At 30.4% G+C, this 13,438-nt stretch overlaps 1 long non-coding RNA gene across 1 annotated transcript in view; it reads right to left on the bottom strand.

Annotated features, from left to right (window-relative positions):
- Positions 1-13,438, bottom strand: part of LOC142320869 (uncharacterized) — a 436,047-nt gene that overhangs the window by 317,312 nt on the left and 105,297 nt on the right. The gene's annotated exons all lie outside the window — the stretch shown is intronic.

The following is a 13,438-nucleotide window of genomic DNA, read 5'->3' as shown; positions in this document are numbered from 1 at the left end:
AATCTTGAACAGACTCAGGCGTTGCCTGAGTCTGTTCAAGATTACACATTTACCAGTACTTTTAAACTTACACATCAGACTGCAAACAGATGCCTTGGCATCTCTGCTGAGTACTGTTGACATCATGTCACTGTGCTGTTACTCTATAACCTGGTATTAAATACATGAAGATACTAAATATAGAAAACAATATACAATTCAGCAGACTTTAATGAAAATTATTTCAGCTTATATTTATGTATATGTTGAACTTAGATACAGGGAATTTAGGGCATTTTAAAATATTTTAACTTTTTTCATAAATTAAAGAATTGTGTTGAGTTACACAAAAAAATTTGGGTTGATATCGGAGAATATCAAATTTTTTAAAAATAAATCATTTTTGTTAAAAAGTAGCACATTCATAAATACAAACATAGATAAGTTAACATTTTTAATTTTCTAAATATCACGCTTAATAATTCATATTTATGAGCGCCGATGTTCTGACAGCCCACTTCTGTCTTGAAAGTTCATTCTGACTTTGAGTAATAGTTTTATTAATGCGCTTCAGAGAAAATCATTAATATTTGATTTCTTCACAAATGAAATCAATTTGATCATTCCAAGAAATTTTGTCTCCCAGTAAAACCTAAGACATTTCAAATCTTGGTGTCCCAATGGTGCCCGAGGCACTTTACATACTACATCTTGTGTAGTAAGTAAATGAAGTAGTAAATGTAGTAAATGTAGTGAAGACCTTCTATTACATGTGTAAATCTATCAAAAGATGAAATTTCAAATGCCTATTTACAGTTGGTAAGGCGTGACTTAAATCACTTTTGAAAAGCTGCTCCTCCTGCTATATTTTCTCATTATAAAAATCTGACTTATGTCAAAAACATTTTTTTCAAACTAAACTATATCAAAATTTATACAACAAAAAATTAAATGATTCATGTAAAAAGTAAAATAATCTAAATTATATTGATTTTTATCACTACTTTTAGCATCATTGTCAAAGTTATTTTTTGCTAAATTCATCAATATAATTAAACCTCTTAAAACTTTATGTGCTGATGTTCTAACAGCAGCATTTTTTTGGTTGGTTCTGTATTCCATCTAAATTCTACTTTTTTCTTTCTATGAAAAAATAATGGTGCACATGACTCACTTCCAGAATCTTGGACTTTAACAGTGTCTCACTTGAGTCAGATGAAAAGAATTAAACCAAATTCAGTAGTCATCAGTTTCGTTTGAAGTATCAATTTTTTCATCACCTTTATGATCTAATACAAAGTCTGGATCCTTGGCATCATTGTCAACTGTTTCAGCCTCAGAACACCTCAAGTACTTCAATTTCATTGCCAAATTTTAATTCTACATTTCTCAACTTAATATGTTCTCTGTTTTCTTCACAATTATTTTTTTTAGAAGCATTTTTTTTAGAATATTGTAGTCCAAATACTACCAAATAAAAATGCAGAGGCTGTGTATCATATAACTTATTTCAGTTTATATTGACATACCAAGAAAATATCATATGTAATATAGTATTGCCCTCTCATTAACTTTGGATTGCTATCAGAAGTATAGGTTCAACAAATCACTTCAGTATTATTAATATAAATTTCCAGCACCTATATAAAAGTTTATGTAACTTGAAATAGATACTAGAATAGGTACTCCAGCTGTCATCCTGAATTATGATCAATCTTTTCAAGATGAACTAACAAAACATTGACTGGACTGGCAGACCTACACTTGGGGGATAAAGTATCTTTACAAATGAAGTAAATCTTTTAGTTTAACTAGCACATTTAATTAAAAATTTAATAGATCTTGTTATAGTAATTTATTAACCATAAGCTAAAATTTGCAAAATTAAACTAGATTCTCACATGACAATTAGATTACTAGCTTAAAATCAATAAGAAGATTTTTGCTGCAATTTTATGTTTTAAATGTAGGGTGATTAATTATTTTTCCTAGATAACGCCATTTACTTATTTATATCTTATTATAAACTTACAAAGGAATGCAAAGAAACATTATAAGAAAACAATAAAAACATAATTAATATTTGTTACTTACATGCAATTTACAAATTAAGTGTTTGGATCACCTTATATAACATTACTGCTTAAGAAAAAAATATTTAATTCAAAATCAAAATTTTAAATTTAATACTTTTCATATCATCTTAACTATAAAAACATTTATAAAAATGCCATTATCTTATTTGTATTTTAATTATATTTTCGTGCTTGTTAGTTTCTGTTGAAGTTTTGCATAAACATTTCTACAAATACAGTAGAAATATTTTCAAAAGTTTGTTAATACAAAATTTATCTCCATGTATCATACTATATGAGTAGTGGATTAAATGGTTGTTAATTACCTTGTTACTGTGTGCAAATTCATAAAAATGTTTTATTGTTATAATTCATAAATATACATTGAAGGAACAAGAACTCGTTCTCTCAGCTATTAATATATTTCTGTAGTCACAAGTTGACCATGCCTCTAGCAGGTAACCAACACTAAATGATATAAGGAACAAAGATGATTTATTTATTCATATTGACACAGCGACAGAATCTGACTACCTATACTGTACCATACTATATTATTTTTACACTATACTTTTTGTTTATAATGGGAGAAGACCTTGTAATGGTTCTGTTAACAGTGAAAAATGCCAGCCCTAGCTGAGATTTCAATATAGAACCTTTCACAAGAAAAGCAGGATGCTTCTACTTTGTGACAATTATTGGTACACTTATTTTATAGAGAACCTACCAAGTATTATGTATACAGCTTTACCTTGTGCCACATCACACTTTATGATATTCCAGTTGATAGAGAATCTCTATTTCATATTTTTCAACCTGTTCAGTGCAACCCTATGTTTTAACTCTTCTCAGACATAAGAGTTTGTCTTTTCAAACTGACAAAAATATTCAGTCATTATTACAAGTAAGTAAAATAGGTATAAACAAAAGTTTACTTCAAATTCAAACTCATGTGTTTACTGGAAGTGAATTGTACTCGTGGAGCATAGAATTATGGTGACTCCAGGGAAGAATAGCCTCATCCAGGAAGGGTTTGATGCTTTGGAGTTTCATCACCGATGAGTGACAGGGACTCCTGGCAGAGCCATGGGTGGGTAAATAAGACTGTAGTCCCAGTGGGGGATCCCTTCATGGGGATCCCCATTAAAGGCAAGGCGGTGGGGAAGGTAAGACCATATTCCTGGTGGAGGATCCCTCTGGGGGTTCCTCACTAGAGGCAAATCATAAAGACCATAATCCCAGTGGAGGGATCCCTTGGGGGGTTCCTTCATTTGAGGCACGGCAACTAATCAAAAGACTGAGTCCTGGCTCTCTGGGTGGAACCTTGATTTCTGCTGAAGTAGTTTGAGGCGATGGAACCCGTTGGAGCTGCATTTATACTTAATTCAGCTGGGGGGGGGGGGGGACTATAAGGAAAATATTTATAAAGCTGCAGTTTATTTTATTAAAAAAAAGTTTGAAAAACAACAAAATATAAATAACACAATAAAGCAAATGGAAGGAGTTAGGAAGGATGCAATCTAATTCAGCTAAAATATTTTGCATTTATATATTACAAAGATTATACAGTAACAAAACCATCATATCATTTGGGCCTATTACTGCTACTTTTATCAGCGTTTTTAAATATGAAATACATAAAATGGAAAATATGAATAGGTCAAGTAATTGTTTAATTATAATAATTAATGCAATTGTTATATTAATTACAATTAATAGTGCACTTCTTTAATTAAACAATTACAGAGTAATAAGAGAATAACACCAAAAATATTACAGAGAAATATTAGAACACTAATAACTTGAAAAAATTGTAAATTTATCAACATATACTTTATAAAAGATGGCCAATTTGGCATTCTTCTTTTGACAGACATCAAAAATGGATTAGAAGAAAATTTAAACAGCATGGAATCTAATGTAGAGAGAGAAATTCAGATTGAAAATAAATAACAGTAAACAAAGCTAATGAAATGTGACAAAAGGAGAAATACACAATACATCCAAAGAAGGAATATTGTATTGTTATTTAGTAATTGTTTAGCATTGTTAGGGGAAAGTACTGATGAAATAATACATGAAATTTTAATAATATATTTAAATTCTATTAAATAAATCACCATACAAAGTATAGAGATAAGTCATCACTTACCTATATACTTGGTGATTTATTTAATAGAATTTAAATATAACCTAACAATATAGAGGAATGATATGAATCTTAAGAAGATTCATATCTTAAGAACAACAACAACAACAACATATTGTCAACCCTGAAATACTTCCTTCTTGAGTTTCGGCAGATAAATCCACTGGTTTTCATTAATGAGAACCCTAATCATTTAATGCAATATGGCTTATCAAAACCAACATTTCAAATTAACTTTTGTTATTAAGACTATTATTGTCTTAATCTCTTGTTTTATATTACCTAAATCATTGAAAAAAATTGGCTTATTCTAACTACCATAGCAAGTGGACAAAGTAGCAAGTGTATCTCTGCAAAGGTCAGAAAAAATAATTCCTCAAAATGAACATCCAGCAATTTCTGAGAGTGCCAATTAATTGATACTTAACAAATTTTGAAAAATAAACTTAAAACTTTCAATTTTAGGCTTTGAATATTTTGTGAAAGTAATATAATAATCCCATGGCTGTTGCTGGAACTGCTATCAGAGGCCACCCCTGGTGATGAGTACATTTGTCAGCTTTGGTTGGAGGGTATTGAGGAAATAAAATACCCTGGGTGGACAAACTCCAGTATTTGCTACCTTTCAGTTTGGTGTTTGTTTAAGTCTATGGGAAAAAACCCTATATAAAAAATAAATCACCTGATCCTCCAGAATAGCAGTTAGAGCAATGGGTCTGTACCACGTCATCAATAATATTGGATTTGCAAAAAATTTCAAAGATGAGCCTCGGAAATAAATGATCGTTTAGGGGACATCATGATTTAGTGATCATTATTTATTGTGGCCAATGGTTTATATTCCTTATATGTCTTTTGTAAATAGATCATCAAAACAAAGAGAGTAACTTGACAAAGGTTCACAACTAGTGCGAGATATAAGGTGGAACTGTTGAAGTAAGGATCTATTGAATTTCTGTTTAAATTATGGCTGGCTTCCAAAATGAAGGGTGGTGTGATGAGTAGTGTGGCTGAAATGTATGAATGGCTAAAAACTGTATTACATAGAGAAGCAATGGAGTCTCTTTGTGAAGTGGATTTCCCGCATAGGTCTAGTAGTTGGTGGAGCCTAGCAGTAGAAAGATTAGAGGAAGAAAAGAAGAATTTATATGGGAAATCATAAGCGTTTATTTGAAGGTAACAAAATTCCAAATGAATGAAAATTGGCATTTAATACTCTGATAATGATTAAAGGAAAGAAGGCTGGCTGCCTAAATTATTACAATGATTAGTGTAACAGACAGTTGGAAGGTTGTATGGGCATGTATTACATTATTAGTGTAACATTACACTAACGTTTGCATTAATGTCTTATTACAGTATGGGTGTGTTAAAAATATATTAAAACGCGTAATAACAGACATTAGTGTAACATTACACTAATATCTGCTAAATGTCTGTTACACTAATGTAAATATCTACACTAATGTGTGTTATATTAATGAGTGATAACAGATATTAGTGTATATATTTAAAAATATATTAAAAAGAGTGATAAGGACCTCAGATGATCAAAGTGAATTTACTGTTGAATGGTCATGTGAACATTTTTATACAGAAAAAGTATTGAAAAAAAGGGTGACAAGGAATGTGAAATTACAAAAAGCCTACAATACTTTTCCACAACATAAAATTTTGATACACTGGATGGTAAAATACCAAGAATCCTCCTCCAAGTCGTCATTATATGAAAGGTGAATTTCTTTTATAAAGCTTGGAACTAGTTGTTCATCTGAAACTGAAATAATTAAAGACCTTCAACAGAGTTGCTGTATGTTTCCAACTTTATTTAAGGTTTATATTGAAGTTTTAAGGAATGTGAATCAAAATGTGCCTTGAGAGGAATTAATGTGGGATAGACTACCAGCATATCTTTCTGTTTGTGGATGACAAAACAGTTATCATATAGAGTATATGATATAGAATACATGATGAGGAAATTGAAAGACTTAATAAAACTAAGTATTTATCAATTAGGAGTGGAATGACAAAATTTGCAAATAGAAGGATAAGTAATTGAGTTATGCGATGAGTTTATGAGTTTATTTATTGTGCAAGGTGATAAAAATAAACAGCAGATAGAGTTGTGCAAGGTGATAAAAATAAACAGAAGATAGAATTGTGCAAGGTGAAAGAGACAAGCAGCTGTTGAATTGAATTCTGTGATCTAAGGAAATGAGACTCAGGTTAAATAAGTGTACTCAGGTTGGTGCTGAAACATAGTGGATAACATAAAGGAACAAACAGAAAATTTTAGCTGCTCAGTTGGATTTTTGGAGAAGCTGTGGGGTTTCAAGTTTCAATACTGGATCATGTACAAAATGAGGAAATTAGGAGAGAGATGAATGTAACTGGTACAATAATAGAGAATATTGAGAAGAAAGATTAAAATGGTATGATATCTATCAAGAATGTATGAAAATAGATGGACAAATATGTTGTTTTGAATTGTAAAGAGAAGAAGAAGAGAAGTGATTAGGAAATAGATGGCTAGTGTAATGGAGGCCATCAGACCATGGTAGGAAGAGCACTGCTAAATCATAACTGGCAGGACAAAGAGAGAGGCTTTTGAGATGGGAAACTCTGTGCTGAATTTACAATCAACTAAAATATATATATATAAATATATATATATAAATAGAGAAAAAAAAATGCAACTATAAGTTAAAATGAAATGTTTTCCTCATTCTTTTTCTTTATTCCTCAAGTTATGTTACTGTTCAATTTGTGAACATAACAGATATGTTATGTAAAATAGTTCCCATTCAATCTCCAGATATCAACAACTCAAGAGAAGCTGATCATAAAATATAACAATTATTACATTCTTCAAGTCAGAATTCAGATTGATATAGTTTTAATTAAATATGAAAGTAAAGTAATTTAAAAGAAGAAATGAATAGATTTAAGACGGATATGGTAGAAATTATTGAGATGAAATGGAAAGATGAACAAGATTATTTGTTTGCAAGTTATAAAATAAAAAAATGCTAGAGTAGCAGGATAAGTAATAAGAATACAAAGCAAAGAGAAAGAATACAGTAGAAAGATACAGTACAGAGAAAGAATAATTTTAGTCAGTATAAATATTTATAGCCCAAACCTTTAACAATAGTGCAGATTTATATCCAACCTCAACAGAAGATGAAGAGTAGAAACGCTACATATATGAAAAAATAGATGACCAGATCAAAAAGGAAATCAAAAAGGAATTTGATAGTAATGGTAGAATGAAATGTTATACTAATAGAAGGACAGTAAGGGAGAATATTTGATGAGTATGGGTTGGTTCAAAGAAATAAAAGAGAATCTGGGCTGGTAAAACTTTAAAAAATGTAAGACTATATAAGACATGGATTATGTGTGTGTCCTAACCAAAATAATTGTAAGTCAAAAGACTTTAGTTGGTTGGTCATTTGAATCTTGATTGAATCTTCTTTCAACAAAAGAAGATTCAATTAGTAATGAATAGGAGTAAAAAAAAAAAATATTTAGCTCAAGACAGAAGATACTGGGTAAGAAAGTAATAATAATCGAAAACCATGTATAATGTGAAATATACTAAAATGATGATATGCAAATAATATATGACGAGGAGGAAAATATGGTTACTGGAAAGTTAAACATGGCTTACAGAAAATAAGATTTTGGAGAAATGTATAGGTGTCAGTGGTAAAGATTATTAACTCTATTTTCTCTGTAACAAAGATTTTTCTAAGTTCAGAGAAGAATTGTGTACAAGAGAAAGATTTAATAAAGTGCTAGAGGAAGAAAAATAAATGGATAATGATTTCAATGATAACTGTATTAAGATCTGAATTTGATACAGTTCTGAACAACTTAAGAAACAAAATCATAGGAACTGATCCCCCTATTCTAGTATATTCTTGATCTAGATCAAGACTAGTTCATCTATTGCTATTACAGAATGAAATAAAATGTTTAAAATTGTATGAAAATTTAGACTTAAGCATATGGAAAGAGTAGTTATTTAAAATTTATATGAGGATCAGATAGAAACTATAAGAGTTTAATATGAAGAAAGGTGAGCTCTGATTCAGGAATGAGACAGGGATATTGTCTGTTCCTATTGATTTTCATATTGTCAAAGAAGCAATACAGGAATTGCAGTAATGACAACTGAAGACAACCTTCTTTCACAAAAAACAACCAGTGATTTGGAAGTAATTATGAATGATAAGTAACCATTGCTAAGAGAGAAACTCATTTTTAAAATAAAGAGTGAATAAAGTTAATAAAATGTGACAAAGTTGAGAAATAAGTTATTATATATTTAGATATTGATTTGTTTTACTTGCTGGGTCTCCTAAAACCTAGTATAGAAATTGAAACATCTCAAAATAAAAAAAGAATAAATAATTAAATAAAAATATTTTCCATGATATAAATGCATAAATAATAAAAAAATAAACAATAATGATAGTAATAAAACCTACCCTTATTGACAATAGTTAAAATTTAAAAATAATACTGGTAATATTTAATGATCATAAATCATAAAATGATCATACAATCACATTTAATAAAAATGTGATTGTATGATCAATCACTTTTTTATTATTATTATAATAAAATACAATGCTTAATTAATTTTAATTATAATTATAATTATAATTAAGCTAACCTTACCAATTGAAATCTTAAAACAATTTATACCATTACAAATTATTCAAAAAACACAAATACATGTTCTAACTTAAATCATTCTACAAAATTCAATACGCAACATAAAAAAAGCATTAGCGGGGGAGAAATATGATCATTGATAGCAAGTAAATGAGTTATTATAAAAGACAAGAAATAATTTTATAAACTAGCAAAATAATTACTAGAACCAGATCATTCTGTATTGCAAATTACAAGAACTGCCAGTCACTTGAATAGTGAACTCCTGCGAAAAGTTATTTTATTTGAATTTATTTGTCATCTCTTCATACTAATAGGTCCGATCAATTCTTAAATCTAGAGCAGTTAATCATGTCCTATAATTTTAGATCACTAATTAGTATTTTAAGAGAATTTAATAAATCAATTTGACTAATTAACCATTGAAAGAGGATTTTAATTTTAAGAAATTTTAAAATAAACATGTTAACATTGCTTAATCCAGATATTCAGTGCTGTGATGCCTTAGTTGATATTAGTAATGATCTTTTAAAATTACTTTAACGTAGGTAACTGTAGCTCCTGTTAAGAAAAACCCTATTAAAAATAGAACTCATCAGACTGGGTAGATTTCTTTAGATTCAGATTTTAAGAGAATAATTCTGGGAGAAATGTGTTTGGTGGAAATCCTTAGGACAAACAAAAATGAAGTATAGTTAAAAAAAAAAAAGACAAAAAGATGTAACATTAAACAATGCTTAAAATTGCCAATGCAGAAAGTAAGAATTGACTGAATATCTTCCATTCAGTTAAATAAATCAAAAGGTGAGGATGTCTAATCAAAATATGGAGTCTCTGTGTCCTGTCAGAAGGGGATTACTTTGAAGGTGATCCATTGCAATAGTCTGTAAGAATTCCCTTTTTGAAATTACAAGCCCAGTCTTAAAACTTCAAATCACACCTTGCAGAAACAGTGAGTTTCAAGTAAAAGATGGGTAAATTTACCACCCATCAAGTAAATAGATGGGTGGTAAAAAAAAGACAATTTAACTCATTAGGATAAATCAAAGAAGTTATTTTTTTACTTTTATTTTTTTTTTTCTGTTTTTGTTATTTTTTTGTAAAAAGTATGTATTATAGATATAAGAATGCTGTAAATATTATAATCAAAGACAAATTTTAATTATCAAAAATTACATGTCTTACTCTTATATTTTTGTAGTGTACTTAAACTACTCTTTCATTTTCTGAGTCAAAATGGTAGCATATTTATATTTCATCAAAATAGTTCCATTTTTTAATCCTGGTCAAGAATCACATTTTTTTATAAAAAAAATTCTTGTACCACATTTCTTCTAGTATATTGGTGTTAGAAAAGAAAGGGCATTTGCCCTAAAATTCTGCAATGAATCTGCCTGATATTACAAAAATTGGGAAATTTGGGTGTAAAAAATAAAACAAAAAATAACTCTTGCATTAATTAATTTCTTTTTAGTTTCAGTTTTCCAGCTGCAGTCTTACAACTTCATTTATTTGTAATTTTTTTTACTTTAATCCATTGTCTTATATAATTTATATTTATATTTACAGTGACTGCTTGCAATTTCAAGAGGTCACTGCCCTCGTAGTGCTTCCTCAATTCTACGCTGTTCTTCCTCCTTGTTCCGTAGTATTTGGGACACCAGAGACTCCACGGCGCCCCACTCACGTCTTCCCCGGAGCATGTACCCCACCACATTGTCTGCCGTTAAGCACATGAGCCCCATCCATCTCCTCACGTGGTCCCACCGTACGCATTCAAAGATGGTGTGGTGTGCGGTATCTACCTCGGTACAGTACAAGCATTCTGGGGAATCACTCTCTTCCCAAACCTGTGGAGATACGCCATGAAGTCTCCATGGCCCGACAGGAACTGGGTAAGGTAGAAAACCCACCTCTCCAAATCCCCGCCGGACCCATGGCCTGATGTCCGGAACAAGTCTTCTCGTCCATTGTCCCTTCGTGGAGGACGTCCATCTTTCCTGCCAATCCCGTAAAAGCTCCTCCCAGAAGTCTTTCTTCGCCATTACTCCTTTCTTCTTCTGCAGTTGTTGCACCCTTAGCTTTATCGGAGGGGACCCCCGCAATAACCTCAGCCGCATCTCCGACACCGTTCGATACGCTGAGGCTATCCCCAACAGTCCTCTTTTCTGTTGGGCGGTCAGCTTTGACTCATTCCTCTAGATGTTCACAGCCTCCGACCACCGGCGCTGCGTACAGAAACGTCGATGTGGCAACTGAGAGGATGAGCCTCCGCTTTCCCGCCCGGGGGTCCCTCGTGTTGCTAATCAGCCTTGAAAGTTTGGCTACCACTCCTTCTTGACCGCCTCCTTCACGTGGGCTGAGAATTGGCAGGACTTTTCCAACCAGACACCCAGATACATCACTGATCTTGTGTGCACCTGGGTGCTTCCGACCTCCACAGGTTATTTGCAGGTTTGGTCTCAATTAACCACACGTCTCAGGAGTGGATGGCCTGAGTCTGTTCAAGATTACACATTTACCAGTACTTTTAAACTTACACACCAGACTGCAAAACCAGAAGTATAAAGAATTCAAAGAAGAGAATATTTTGTGGTTGATTATTATTAAAATTAGAGAGAGAGTGCAAGAGAGATGAGAGAGTCTTATGTGGGAGAGAATTAAGTAGGTACAAGTTTAGTTAATTTATTTAGTAATGGAAGGAAGTATAGACGATCTTAAAGAGGATAAAATTAGCTTTCATAAAAAAATCATCAAAGGGTATTCTATTTAACTATATTCATTCAGAATAATATATATTAACAATGAATTAAACGTTCAATAAAACAATCATACCGGAAAAAAAGGTTATTTTTCTTGTAACAGTCAGGTGATTTATTTCTGATAAAATGGTTGGTTAAAACACGTAAGTAGTTAATAAAGATTAATAAATGCATTTAATAATCTAATAAATAATCTAATAAATAAATCACATTGGTTTTATTTTACTTTTCAACACTTTTTACATAAAAATACATAATTATTTTACTTTTATATAATTATTTAAAATCACTAGACGATTCTACTTTATCAAATAAAAATTAATTTTATTTTTATATCAACAAAAAAAAATTGATCGGGTGGTTTAAAAAATGCTAATGTTTTTTGCTCAAAAAATAAAAAGAAGTTATTTTTTTGAAGGAGCAATTGAAAACAAATAGATAATTCACAGAGCCACGTCAACTTGTTTAACAGAAGATTTGTTTTGTCTTTGTAAAAGTCGAATATCTTGAATTAATAATTGTTTTCAGTTGATTTTACTAACACAATGTTTTCTCAGAACTAAATTCTCAAGAAATTTTGTTATTTATTGGCAATTTAACGAACTAAAATTATTTCAAACCTAAATAAAATGTATGTTTCGTATCCAATTTTTTGTGCTTTACAACAAATTTTTCGGAAATTACAGGAAACAAAGTTCAAGGAATTATTTTTAAAAAATATTCCAATACAAAAAACATGTAATATCACTATTCTTTTCGTATAATTTACGTCTCAAGAGATTTACTATAGTCTCATGTTACTGTTGAAACAAAAATAAGCGAAATTTTTCGTCAACTGCAATTAAACAAAATAAAACCTTTCGTCAACAAAATAAACCTTAAAATTAGTTCCGTTTCTTCCAAAAATATTCTGTGAATAATGTACGAAACTGGCCAAGAATCTGAAATCACATAAACTGGAAGTTGCATGAAAGAGATTGATATTTTTAGTATACGAAAACATGGGAAGCGTAACCTAATTTAAACCCGAGACCTTCTGTATTTAAAGCTGAAAAGCTATCATCCTATCAAAGAATGAAAACTCCTAATTACTTTCCATATTAGCTAACATTGTTATATTTAATAAAATTGTTTAAATGGTTAATTTAAAAATACCCGAATTTATATTTTTTCTACGAACAGAAGTTCTCTTAAAATTCAGAAACCGCTCTGTCGACCGGAACTTTTTTTTACCAATTATTGAACTTTGGTAGATTTACCTAGATAACTCCACTACTAGTGAAGAGTAAAGCTTATTTTATTTTACGATGCCTTTAGTCCTATATAAAAATGTTCAGTTACAACCAAAACACGTTCTGTAAGAGTTATTTATTTAGTTCAGACTAATAAAATTTACAAAATGGACGGAATTTTATTTTTCTTATCTTCATTTCCAAAAATAATACCAACTATTCTCAAAAGGATTTTCATATCTTTACTGAGCACTTTATCAAAGAATATTTCTTGCAAAATCTTTTTTCTGTCAAGACCAAAGATTACCAAAATTTTTGTTTAATATTCACCCTTTCCCACAACAGTGATTATATTTATATATATATTTAGCTATATTTTGCTACAGAAAAAGGAGCTAATGGGAGGTGTTTGTGTCTATATTTTTTCCGTTATTAGGCCTTCAAACCACTATATAAATTTTTTGCCTTTCCCACTTCAGTAGTCTGTAGTAACAAAAAATAATATGTTAGATTTTAAAAATAAATTTGAAAACTTATTTAAGTTTAAACCAGTTT

The sequence above is a fragment of the Lycorma delicatula genome, chromosome 3, assembly GCF_047948215.1.
Source record: "Lycorma delicatula isolate Av1 chromosome 3, ASM4794821v1, whole genome shotgun sequence".
Taxonomy (NCBI): Eukaryota; Metazoa; Arthropoda; class Insecta; order Hemiptera; family Fulgoridae; genus Lycorma; species Lycorma delicatula.
The sequence above is the reverse complement of the archived record's forward strand: the minus strand, read 5'-3'. Positions and strand labels throughout refer to the sequence as shown.